Source organism: Hevea brasiliensis, chromosome 17, assembly GCF_030052815.1.
Source record: "Hevea brasiliensis isolate MT/VB/25A 57/8 chromosome 17, ASM3005281v1, whole genome shotgun sequence".
Taxonomy (NCBI): domain Eukaryota; kingdom Viridiplantae; phylum Streptophyta; class Magnoliopsida; order Malpighiales; family Euphorbiaceae; genus Hevea; species Hevea brasiliensis.
The window spans coordinates 12,498,401-12,511,965 of record NC_079509.1 but is presented as its reverse complement, the minus strand read 5'-3'; the positions used below and the strand labels follow the sequence as shown (position 1 = coordinate 12,511,965).

The 13,565-nt window shown below is 28.4% G+C and overlaps 1 long non-coding RNA gene and 1 pseudogene across 1 annotated transcript; both read right to left on the bottom strand.

Moving 5' to 3' along the window:
* Window positions 1–5,732: 5,732 nt before the first annotated feature.
* On the bottom strand, window positions 5,733–6,470 carry LOC110657945 (uncharacterized). Its single transcript, XR_009145673.1, has 2 exons — window positions 6,296–6,470; window positions 5,733–6,154 (listed from the first exon to the last, which is right to left on the bottom strand). It is a non-coding gene; the product is annotated as an uncharacterized LOC110657945 (long non-coding RNA).
* Window positions 6,471–9,381: 2,911 nt separating this feature from the next.
* On the bottom strand, window positions 9,382–12,109 carry LOC131168966 (chaperonin 60 subunit beta 4, chloroplastic-like; annotated as a pseudogene).
* Window positions 12,110–13,565: the final 1,456 nt, after the last annotated feature.

The following is a 13,565-nucleotide window of genomic DNA, read 5'->3' as shown; positions in this document are numbered from 1 at the left end:
ATTTCTTTCAACCGCTGCACCGTCTATTATGGCATATTTCTACTTTTACCCCTATTAGTTTCTATTTCACAGTCCAAGGAATAAATGTTACAGGTTTTTTTTTTTTTTTTAACTCTCACATTGGGTGGCCACCCGCCGGTCAGACTCGGTCCGAATTTGAATCAGAAATGATGGTTTGGTTCATGATCTGAATGGACCTAAGCTGGATCGAAAGGGGTAGTTCATGAACGATTTTCGATTTTAATTTAGTTTAATTTCATTTCGATACAAATTAAGACAATTTAATTTTTAAAATATTCTTAAAATATTGTAGAAAGCGAACAATTTATATCAATGCTTTCAATTTTAATTTAGTTTAAATTAAATAAAGGAAGAATCATAAGAACTCATAAATTTATCCATTTATTGCAATTTTTTCTTTGTTATTATCATGTGAATATATTTTTTAATATTGTTACATAATACTTACCATATAAAATATTTTGTAATTATAATATTTATTATCTTTTATACTAAGTAATTAATTTTTTTTATTTATTTAAGTGTCTTTATTATTATTATTGTTATTTCAATTTTAATGATTAAATGATTATTTTCTTTATCAATTGATTGTCAAATCTCAAAGCTTCTACAATTAAATTTATTATTTAAAAATTTATTACATTATTTTTCTTAATTTATCAAAATAGCAATAATATTGTTTTTCTTTAATATCCATATACCTAATAATATGCATATATTTTTATCATTTATTTTACAACTCCTTAATATATTAATTGAATGTTATACATTAATTTGATGAATATATTTTTATTAATTTCAATTGAATAATATTTTGTTGATCTAATTTAGAAGGATTCATAATTTAATTTAAAATGAGATAATTAAATAAAATTAAAATTAAGATTTTAGGATTTAATAATTATTATAATTGATAAAATATTTTGTATAAAAAATGATTGATGTATTTATATATAGTTTTGACGTGATGAAAAATCAGATATATTTAATTAATTAATTTTTAAATTTTCATAAAATTCTTATTTAATGTTTATTAATTTTTTAAATATTTCATTAAAAAAATTTTAAAACTATATATCTGTCACGACCCAAAATTCTGTGTCACAACTGGCGCATAATTTAAATATTCTTAAATCATGCAAGTCTTATCAAAGTATCTTAAATAAATATATTGTCACTTATTAATACAAAAAAAATAAACTCCAAATAAATAAAATACTAAATAAACATTATAAATATCTCATAAGTAAACTGTGGAGTCTTTTTGGATTTCAAATAAAAATTTAAACTGTTCAATAAATTAAATTAATTATTAGCCCGAGAAAATATGAATTCGGGCATACTATGAGAATAAATTAAAGATTATCTCTCTCTAAAAATTGGAGTGAATATTTGGATCAGCTGCAGATTACTGATCTGAAACAAATAACAGATAGAGAAAACGTGGTTTGAGCTAATACTCAGTGAATGATAATTATAACACACAACAGAATAGAAACAGGCAGACGCTTGATTAATTTCACAATAAATTTTTCATTCAATAAAATCATGCTCATGCTATCAAAATCATTAATAAAAATAATTTCATAAAATAAATATATAAAAGAAGTTTATTAAAAAAAAAAGTATGATACAGTACACCAGGGTGATGATACCCCACATCACCAAAGGCCAGATGGTAAGCGTGCTACCAGATATTAGATACCTTCCTCATCCTTCACAGATATCAATGCATATGATACTAATACAAACCATAAATTGCAATGATGCATTACTCAATAATGCAATCTAATACCGTGATAGTTCACACGGTGGAGTCAGATAACAGATACAGATACTGGGCACAGGTACCAATTCAAAACAGAAAATCAATTTGTACAAATCAATCAAAATTAACAAAAAAAAATTCAGATAGCAAATAATAACTGATAGTACAATTCCAATAGTTTATTTCAATAATTCTAGAGAGTCAATAAAATCAAATCAATCTCAAAATTAATTCAGTGTAACACATCGGTAAATTTTTATAGTTAAATATCAATCAATATACAGACATTAAAGGCCTGTTCCCAGAATCCTAATGGCTCTAATACAGAGATAATTGACAAAATCAACTATTTAATCAAAATTAGAATAAAATTTAATAATAAAATAAAACTCTAGAAAATCATATGTAAAATAATTATTAAAATATTGATTTAGAATTTCATTTAATGTCAAATTTAATGCTAATAAATTTTAAAATGGACTAAAACGGTGTCATGTACTATAATTACCATTCACCTAAAACCTCTAAGACAATAGTTATATTTAATGAAAGAGAGATAATTTCAGCTGATAGATTGAATATTCGAATCTCCTTGAAAATAGAATCCAATGTGATGAAAGAGAAGTAAAAATTTATGAATTTTCTGCGCATATCAGATTATAAATCATAAATTTATATATATATATATATATATAACAATAATGAAAGATATTGAAAATACTTGTTAAGAGTATTTGGTAGAAAAATGAGATGATAAACATGTTTTGAGAGTAAAGTTTAGCAAAAATAATTGATTATGATATATATATTTCAAGAGTTCTATTAGGTATAGAATGTGATAAGAGTTATTATTAAACTGGATTGTTCAGATTATAATATATATTTAATTTTAAAAATAATATATATAGAAATAAATAAGTAGGCCATTCAATAAAATATTTCTCCTTTTTTTTTAATTAATATATTAAATTATTATTAACTAATTAAAATAAATAAATAGGTAAAATATTAAATTTCCACAATATCTTAAAATTAGTAAAATGATTTAAGATTATATTATAAAATGTAGAATCTCTCCCAATATGTAAAGCAAGCCAAATTTTTCCTTGAAACGTGACGCTTATAAGGAGAGCTTAACTTACTGATTAAAAACGATTACTTTTTTAATTATTTAATACATTTCTAAATTTAATATATATTGTAATCTTTATAATTAATTTATAATTAATTAATAAAAAATATAAAAAATATTACAATATTAATTGTCATTAATTATTATAATTACTATTATTATCATTTAATATAAAAAATAATTTAATTTAACTCTATAATTTAATTAATTTAATTTAAAAAATTGTCACCCCTTTTGGTGGAATCTTCTTTAGCTTCATTTTGCTAAATGATGTTATTTGATTTTCTATGTAAATTAATAAAAAAATAATAATTTTTAATGTTATCATATTAATGTTTTATTTATTTCTTAAATTATTTAAGTTATATTTAAGATGTCACTCGATAATTGATATAATTGGCCTTGTAAAATTGTTTTCTTCGTTTAAAACTTACCTTCTTAAGATTAATATATTGTAACATATGTAATTAATTAATGAAAAAATAATTATTTTTATCACAACATTGACAATCATTTATTTATGATAATTGTTGTTATTATTTAAATAAAAATTATTTTAGTTTAATAATATAATGATAACTAAAATTTACAAAATATATATTTATTCTATTAAATTTAAATATTTTCAAAATTATTTATCTATTGATTATCATGATGATATATTTTTAAAATTTTTCATTTGTTCATGCGTGTAAATGATGATATATTTTAACAATATATATGTATTAACTAATTTATTTAGAAAATAAACTGTAAAAAGTGATAAAAAAATATAATTTTATTAAAAATCTAAATTGAATATATAAATATTAAAAATAATACATTAAAATGAGAGCATTATAATTACGTTTTATAAATTTTAATAATCAAAATTATATAAAAAAACATTTAAAATAATTTTAATAAAAATTGAAAATTAAAATTTAATTTCTATTAAAATTATGTATGACACAAATATTTAGCTAATTATTTAAAATTTCAGCTAAAATCAGCCATTGACCACCCACTCAGCCACTTTTACATATGCAAATTTTTATTAGAAACCAATAAAAAAAATTAAACTTTTTATTTCCGAAAATCCCATGAAATTTATTTCAAAATTCATAGATTTCAATTTTTATTATTTAAAATTAATCAAAGTATATATTATAAATATTAATTTTTTTATAATTAATTCCAATTATAATTTAAACTTAAGTTGAGATGACTCCATTATCATTAAATTAATATTTATTAATTTTTTAGTAATTTTTTTATTAATTAATCTCTCTTAGGGTATGGTGCCACAATTGTAAATACTTTAGGAGACAGGTGCAATAATACGAAATATAAGAATTCAGCGGGGCGAAAAAGTAAAAGTTTGGGATCCCCTTCAGATTCCACGTATATGCCATTCTTATTATATTATTACGTAAAAAATGCTTGCAAAGTTAAAGGGTAGTTCAGTAGTTGTGATTAACGGACCCCACCACACCGAGTTTGTTGGTTGTTGCGTGGTTTGGTGAAGGAAATTTGCCATTAAAATCAATTAACAGGACAAGGAGCAAATAGGGTCGGAGCAGGTCAAAGCCTCTTTAATTTAGGATAACTTACTTTTAGATCCCTATTTTTTATTAAAATTAGTTATTTAGTCCCTTTTTTTAAAATCCAATTAAAATATACTTCTCTGGAAAGTTTACAAAAGCTTGCCAGTATCAGATCATTACCAGTTGGTCCAGTCTAAAATCATTTTCCATGGAAGTCTGTCAAACTGTGCAACCACCTTATCTTGGTGCCCTTACCCTTCCTTTTAGGATGCAAATTTTATGAATTACCAAAACATCAGAGCTTGGCATTGTTTAGCCAAGCAGATAGAGATAAGCGAGAACTGTTGTCTCTGCCTGCATTCACTTACAAGTATCTCTGTATATGGCGTGAAGGACGTGTTACCTGGATTTGTTGACATTGGTTTTCTTGGCAGCGGTTGTGGTTCCTTAATGTCAACTGCAACAGCTTCGGAATTCAGAAATGTTTTCGCCACTGATGCAGCATTCTCCAAACAACATCTAACTACCCGCACCAAATTCTGATTATCATAAGCATTTTGATATCAATGTTTACATTAATTAAATTCAAACACTTTTTATCCAGTGAAAATTTCTAGCTTTTGTTTTTTTTGACATACAAGAAATAACTAGCTGATTCAGCTTTGGAATTGGTGCCTGATCATAGGAAAAATGGCAGTGATAATTAGAAAAGAAGAACTGAAGTTGCACAAAGACAAATGTGCTGCAAGAAATCCACTTCAAATACATAATAATTCTTGACCGCTTTCGCCCTCTACTTGTTTTCTGTTAAGAGTTTAAGATATGATTTCCAGCCAGTTAAAACCACTCATGAAGTTAATTGTTCACTATCATAGTCACTGAATTACTGATACTTGCTATTTTGTGCATCTAATATAGATATTTGCCATCAGCAGTTATATAAATATGCTAGACCACTTAAGAGTTCTAGATCACTACAACATATTAGCATCTATCCTTCTTGTTCATCATCCAGTAAGTGCATAAGCTTGTTGCCTCTTTGCTATACGCCATATAACTGATGATACCCTTGTTGGATCTATAATTCCTGCAGTTATCAAATCCTCATATCTCTCTCTTGCAGGATTGTATCCATATCTTGGATCATCATTTGACAGCATGTTATGGCAGAGCCACAAACTAGCATGAAAAATGGGAAAGGAAGAAGAAGATAGGAGAATGGGGGGAGGAAAAGAAGAAGAAAGGAGAGAGAAAGAGCTCGAGAGGTAGAGGGAAAGAGAGAGAATTTAGAGAGTAATTTCCGTATTATTCATTGAATGAATCTGTTTTGTACAAAGAATACTATTTATTTTGGTAACACAACGGTTGTCACTTGTTTAGCTAACTAACTCTCTAACTAACAGTTATCACTTGTTTAGCTAACTAACTCTCTAACTGATCTTGCCAGCTCCTCAAGATTGCTGAATCAACTCCTTTGCTGTCACAACATAGCACCAAACCAAATTCAAGTTTTTGCATCAAATTTTTCTATAATGATAAAAAAAATTCAAAGCCCAAAATTTCAAATCCCAGCATTCATATCTAAAGAATAATGATGAACTAAGGTAAAAGGACCTAGTTTACGACAATGTTGGCATTTTCGCCTGCATTCTCGGTTATCAGTCTTGCAAGATAACTCTAAGCTCTTCTGAAGATCTCAGCTCCAATCTGCATAAATATTTGCATAATAAGATCACAACTATAATTAATAATTGAACAAGTCAATAACTATTATAGAATGTAGTGTTATGTAAGATAAGATACAATAAAATAAGGGTATCTATTGATATTGAGTACTTAGCTCACTACCTCCTGTCAGCTGCCTTCAACACACCCTTGAGTTTGTTCGCAATAACTAGAGCCAACGTTTCCTGTTCAATGCCCTCTGCAACTCTCACTATGGGGTACTTCTCTTATACAGCATTGTCCAATACTTTAAACATCTCCTTTGGATTTGTGATTTTTTTGTGAACCAAAAGTAACTGCAACCAAATGATATCATCTCTAATCCTTTCATAGAAGAACATATCAACTCAACTCAACTCAACTAAGCCCTTATCCCAAAAATTTGGGGTCGGCTATATGGATTCGCTTTCTCCATTCTGAACGATTTTGGGTTAAATCCTCAGAAATGTGTAATGCTTCTAGGTCATGTTGTACTACTCTCCTCCAAATCAATTTAGGTATACCCCTTTTTTTCTTTCTATCCTCTAACCTAATGTGCTCTACTTGTCTAACTGGAGCCTCCGTATGTCTACGCTTCACATGACCAAACCATCTCAATCTCCCTTCTCTCAACTTATCTTCAATTGGCACCACTCCTACCTTTTCTCTAATACTCTCATTACGGATTTTATCTAGTCTAGTATGGCCACTCATCCACCTTAACATTCTCATCTCTACAACTCTTATCTTAGATGCATACGATTCTTTCAGTGCCCAACACTCACTACCATATAACATAGCCAGTCGTATGGCTGTACGGTAAAATTTTCCTTTCAATTTATTGGGAATCTTACGATCACATAAAACTCCCGTGGCACGTCTCCACTTCAACCATCCGGCTTTAATCCTATGACTAACATCCTCCTCACATCCCATATCTACTTGAAGGACTGAGCCTAGATATTTAAAGTGATTACTTTGGGCAGTATCACTCCATTCAAACTAACTCCTTCCCTATCACCAGTTTGGCCTTTACTGAACTAGCAATGCATGTATTCTGTTTTCGTTCTATTTAACTTAAAACCCTTTGACTCTATAGTACTTCTCCAAAGTTCTAATTTTATATTGACTCCTTCTCGTGTCTCATCTGTCAGAACAATATCATCCACAAACATCATGCACCAAGGAATACTCTCTTGTATATGTTTCGTCAGTTCATCTAAAACTAATGTAAAAAGGTAAGGGCTTATGGCTGATCCTTGGTGTAATCCAATTGAGATCGGAAAATCTCTTGTGTCCCCTCCTACTGTGCGCACAATAGTAGTTGCTCCTTCATACATATCTTTCAATACTTGTATATACTTAATAGATACCCTCTTTTGTTCTAACACATTCCATAAGACCTCTCTTGGAACACTATCATAAGCCTTCTCCAAATCAATAAAAACCATGTGTAGATCTTTCTTCACATCTCTATATTTCTCCATCAAGCTTCTAATGAGAAAGATTGCTTCCATAGTTGAACGACCGAGCATGAAACCAAATTGATTGAGAGAGATAGAAGTATCATGACATAGTCGATGCTCCACAACTCTCTCCCACAACTTCATAGTATGGCTCATGAGTCTAATTTCCCTATAGTTTGAGCAACTCTGTATGTCTCCCTTATTTTAAAAAATAGGTACTAAAATACTCTTCCTCCATTCATCAGGCATTTTCTTTGAGTTTAGAATCTTATTAAATAATTTAGTTAACCATGCCACTCCCATATCTCCCAAATACTTACACACTTCAATTGGTATTTCATCGAGTCCACAGGCTTTACCCACTTTCATTCTCTTAAGTGCTACATTTACTTCTAAAGATTTAATCCTTCTAGTATAATTCACATTCTTTTCTATTGTTCTATAATCTATATTCACGCTATTACCATTTTGACTATTATTAAAGAGAACATTAAAATAATTTCTCCATCTTTCTTTAATGTCTTCATCTTTCACCAACACTTTTTCTTCTTTATCCTTAATGCACCTAACTTGATTGAGATCTTGACATTTCCTTTCTCTCCTCCTTGCTAATCTATAAATATCTTTCTCCCCTTCTTTAATTCCAAGTTTCTCATATAACTTTTCAAAGGCCTGTGCTCTTGCTTGACTAACTGCCTTTTTTGCCTCTTTCTTTGCTATCTTGTACTGTTCATATGCCTCATTATTATCACATTTAGGTAATTTCTTATACCATTCCCTTTTTCTCTTCACTGCCTTTTGTACTTCCTCATTCCACCACCATCTCTCTTTTGAGGGTGGTCCATGTCCTTTAGACTCTCCAAGTACTTTTTTAGCTACTTCTCTAATCTTTGATGTCATCTATATCCACATATCATTGGCCTCCATATCTAGCTTCCATACTTCGAACTCGAGAAGCTCATTTTTGAACTTCACTTGCTTTACTCTTTTGAACTCCCACCACTTTGTTCGAGCTACACTATTTCTTCTGACCTTACTTGAATTGTTCCTAAACTTGACATCCAAGACCACCAACCGATGTTGACTTGTTAAAGCCTCTCCTGGAATGACCTTGCAATCCTTGCATAGAGCCCTATTTGTCTTCCTAGTTAAGAGGAAGTCGATTTGGCTTCTATGTTGCCCACTTTTGAAAGTCACTAAATGTGACTCTCTTTTTATAAAGTAGGTATTTGCTAGTATTAGGTTGTATGCCATAGCAAAATCCAGGATACTTTTTCCCTCCTCATTTCGACTGCCAAAACCAAAACCTCCATGAACATTCTCATAACCTTGTCTATCACTTCCTACATGCCCATTCAAATCTCCACCAATGAAAACATTCTCTTCATTCGGTATCAAACTATATAAAAGCTTATGGTTCCTCCCTTGCAGTTTCGGAGCTCTAACGTCATTTTGCATTGATCAGGGATGAAATAAGGGACAAATATCCACGATAAAATTGCATCTCTTTAACAATTTTTAGATTGTTCTCAATATACTTTCCTTTTACAATTATGACTATGCACCTCCTTCCCACTTCCCGAAGAGCATCAGATATCATGTTTCCCACTTTATAATCATTCCCTGCACTAACTGCAGCAACATCTGCAAGCTCATCATCCTCAACCTAAAAGCTTTTGTTAGTATTCTTGCAGACATAGAAGAAGCATCTTTGCTCCTCATTTTACATACTAATTTACATTTCCTGGATCTCAATTTTTTAACTTCTAAGCATAAGGAAAGGAGAAAAAGAAACTTATTCATCTCCTTAGACATCAATTCGAGTTCAGAAACAAGGGCCTTCAAGGTTTTCTCAATCCCGCAAGCAATTTGGATGGATTCATGCCAGCCGCAATCTCCTAGAAATTGCGTCATCTTTAACATAAAAATTCATGGAATCTTATATAAAAGCTTAGTGAGATATTTGAAGTGGAGATACCATTGAAAGAGATTATCAAAAAAAGCCAGGAGCTGCTGCATGACATAAATGACAAACATCTCTACTGGCTACAAATTTACTTTTTATGCATCTTCTTTCAACCATAACAAGACACAAGAAGTGTTAGTCTTTAAACCATTGGAGCAAGCATTATTGATTTATAAGAGAGTCTACTGGTGACTTACCTCCTGACCTTCAGTGATTAAACCATGAGCAAGAACTACAGATGTTGTGGAACCATCACAAGCGAGGTCATTTGTTTTTGCACTATCTTGCCTCAACAATTTCACTCCCACATTCTCCAAAGAGTCCTCCAATTCAATCTAAATATTAACAAATCAGATTCATTAGAAGAAAAAGTACCCGATCAAAGAGTGAAAATAACAGTTTTAATTGTGTTAACAATATCATTTGCTTAAGTTCATCTATTAAATATAAATATCAAGACTCATAGATGATAGATCTATCAAAGAAAAATACTCCAAAAAGTAATCCCAAAAAAATGATTTTGCTTATGTTCCGCAGTTTTATTTTGACTTCTATTATGCATAAACAAATTAATAATGAGCATCTATATAAAATTGAAAATATCCATTACGTTGGGCCATAGTAGTAGTAGTGCCCACATGGTTTGCTGTTTTCTAAACTAAAGCTGGAGGAGAGGAACACCGAATTACCAAGGCCTCAGAACTCAGAAGGATGATTCCCTTCCCTAATGACTCCTAGTTAACAACCCCTGGCCCTGAATGATGAATTGCAATTTGGTTGAATTGGACCCTGAGGGGATCAAGATCAAATTGATACAATGTTAAACAATGAAATTTTAATACTATGTATGGTTCATTTCGTTTGTGTAATAGAACAGTTATTCCATATGGCCATGGAATATGGTTATTCTTCAGTTATATGTGGAATTTGTATGCCACTAATTTGTAGAATAGTTGTTCTATTACACATCTAAAATCTGAACTAAGATTAATATAGCTATTCCATTCTCTTCCTATTCATGAGCCAAATGAAGCAATAGATTTTGAATCCACTACAGATAATAAATCACGATATTCCATTAACACCCATTACCCATAAGTGAAAGCCCAATAATGGTTTGTTTTCTAATCGTTGTAAGAATATCAAAATCACAAATTGCAAATTCTATAACAGGTGATGAAAAATGAAAATTGACAAGGCAATAAACTGATTGATAGCTGGGCAGTACCTGTTTGAGAACCGTTTCTCCATCGTTAACCAATCTTTGGAGTCCATACCTATTTTCCAACACTACATTCCCTTCCTTTTGGACCTAAATTACTCCTACTAGCTCTGCCACCATATCCATCCTGCCTGCACCAACCCAAATCAAAGAAAAAAAGCTAAATTTGGTTTATCAAACCAAATGCCTAGAGAAAAAAAAACTGGAAAAGAAAAAGGAAAAAAGAATGAAAGAGCTTTGAAGAATACCCGAAGTTTCTTAGTTGCTCAACCATCATGGTTAAAGTAAAGCTCCTTGGCCATGGCTTTAGGAATGAACATGGAAGGTGAAGCCGTGAAGAGACACTTTTAGGAAGAGTTGGGTTAGGGTAAGATATTGCAGAGATTGGAGATGGAGATGAGAATGCCATGGTTGAACCAGTAAGCTCTCTGCTCAAATTTGATAGATACTAACAGGATTTTTTTTTTTATTTTTTATTTTTTATATAAATATCTCTATGGTTGATTTTGCCGCTGCTCCGGAGCCCGGAGTTAAGTGTATTGTCGGTGTGAAAATTATTTTTTAAAAATATTTAAAGAAAATATTTTTTAAAATAAAATATTAATTTTATTAAAATAAAAAAAATATATAAAAATATTTTTTATATATAAATTATTTTTTTAAAATAAATAAAACCTAAATATATAATATTTATTATTTTAAATTAATAATAATATTATTATATTATTATAATTAAAAGTAAATAATTCAATTTATTGTTATTAATTTAATATAATATCTTATTATATTAACTTAAAAAAATATATTTTATATTTTTTAAAGTATATACAATATTTTTTCTTTTAGTTATTTTTTGGAGAAAATTTATAATTTGATTTTTGAATTTTACTTTATATTATATTTTAATCTCTAAATATTAAAAAATTAATTATTTAGTCTTTAAATTTTATATTATATTATATTTTAGTCCTTAAATTTTAATAAATAAATTATTTAATATTTTTAATTTTAATATATAAAATAATTTAATCCTTGTAATTTTAACATTTATAATAAAATGCTAAGGCTCAAAATGCTTTACTAAAAAAATTGACTTGATAGTTAGACAAGTTCAATTGACTGAAATAAATATTGATAATTTATCAGCCTAACTCAATAAAATTTACATTAAAATGGAACAAATCTTCCTTTCTTTCTATTTTTACCGCTATTAATTCTGTAATGCTTAGATGCTTCTTCCTTTTGGATTTACAGGTGTAATTATTCTCTTTGTATTTAATTGTGAAATAAGATTTTTTATACATTTTTCATAAATACTTGTTATTGTTTAGCATGTCACTTAGAAAGTACTACTAATCACACATTTTTTCATGAGTGACTGGCGTCATTTGATGAATTTCTTCCAAATGGATTAAATTGTTCAATATATTAAAATTATATAAACTAAAATGTTATATAATGTAAAATTTAGAGATTAAATAATTTATTTTTTAAAATTTAGAAGATTAAAGTGTAGTATCATGTAAAATTTAAAGACTAAATAATTAATATTTTTAAAATTTAAAGATTAAAGCGTAATATAGAAAAAAATTTAAAGATGAAATTATAAATTTTTTATTTTTTATAAAGTGATTATTTTATAAAAATTAAATATTACTTTTATAAAAATTTCAGAGCTTATTTTTTAAATAAATTAATTCTATTGTATTTAAAATAAAGAAAATAATATATTGAAGCCATTCAATATATGTGAAAGAGACATTAAGTCCCAACAATTTATAGAAATATATACCTAATTAATTTATAAATGACACGGACAAGTTCTATTTAAAAACATGATAAGCGATTTCCTATTACACCTGATTATGAGTAATATTTTTTCTCAGGTTCAAAATTAAAATAATAATAATAATAATAATAAGTAATTTTTAATAAGTTTTATTTTATTAATACTAAAATTATTTTTAAGACTGCAAGATTTTAAATAATTTGAATTTAAAACAATTTTAATAATAATAATAATAAAATGTATTTTAGAAAAAGTGTTATTTAACCATCCATGGAAAGTTGTTTTATAATATTATAAATTTAATTTAGAAGAGAGGAGAGCTGATCCGTTGGATTTTTTTTTTTAGTGTTAATAATTTTTATTTCAATAGTGTGGAAATTATTTTAAAAATTGTAAGGTCTCAATATCGAATTTTAGCTAAAATTAATTATTAAAAAAATTAATAATATTAAAATCATTTTAAAAATTTAAATTTCTATTGAAATCATTTCTACTAAAAAAAATATAATTGTGATCGCCCAGCAAAATGATAGATGACGTTAAAATGTTATAATTGTTAATCATGTTGGGTTTAGAGGTTAATTACTTCATATGATCATGTTATGGTGTTTTGCTTTGAGGAGCATCTCAGCATGTGGTTCAGTAAACCACATAGAATCTTTCATATGTGTCGATGTTGATATTGATGCATTATAGCCTTTGTTTATGTACAAGGGGAAACTTCTTCTCCACCCACCCCTCTCTATATACAGTGTAATTTTTAGAGAAAACATGATTGAGAAAGGTAATTACAAATTTAGAAGAAATTAATTTTTTATAAATTATAAAAATCTCAAAAAATGATAAATGTCTATCACATGGAGCAGAGCGTGTGGGTTAATCAGGCAGCGGAAATTACAGCTAGCCCCTTCTAATCTCAAGATGGCACTCTTGCATTATCAACAAGGAGGATGGGAAAATGCCTTCTTAAT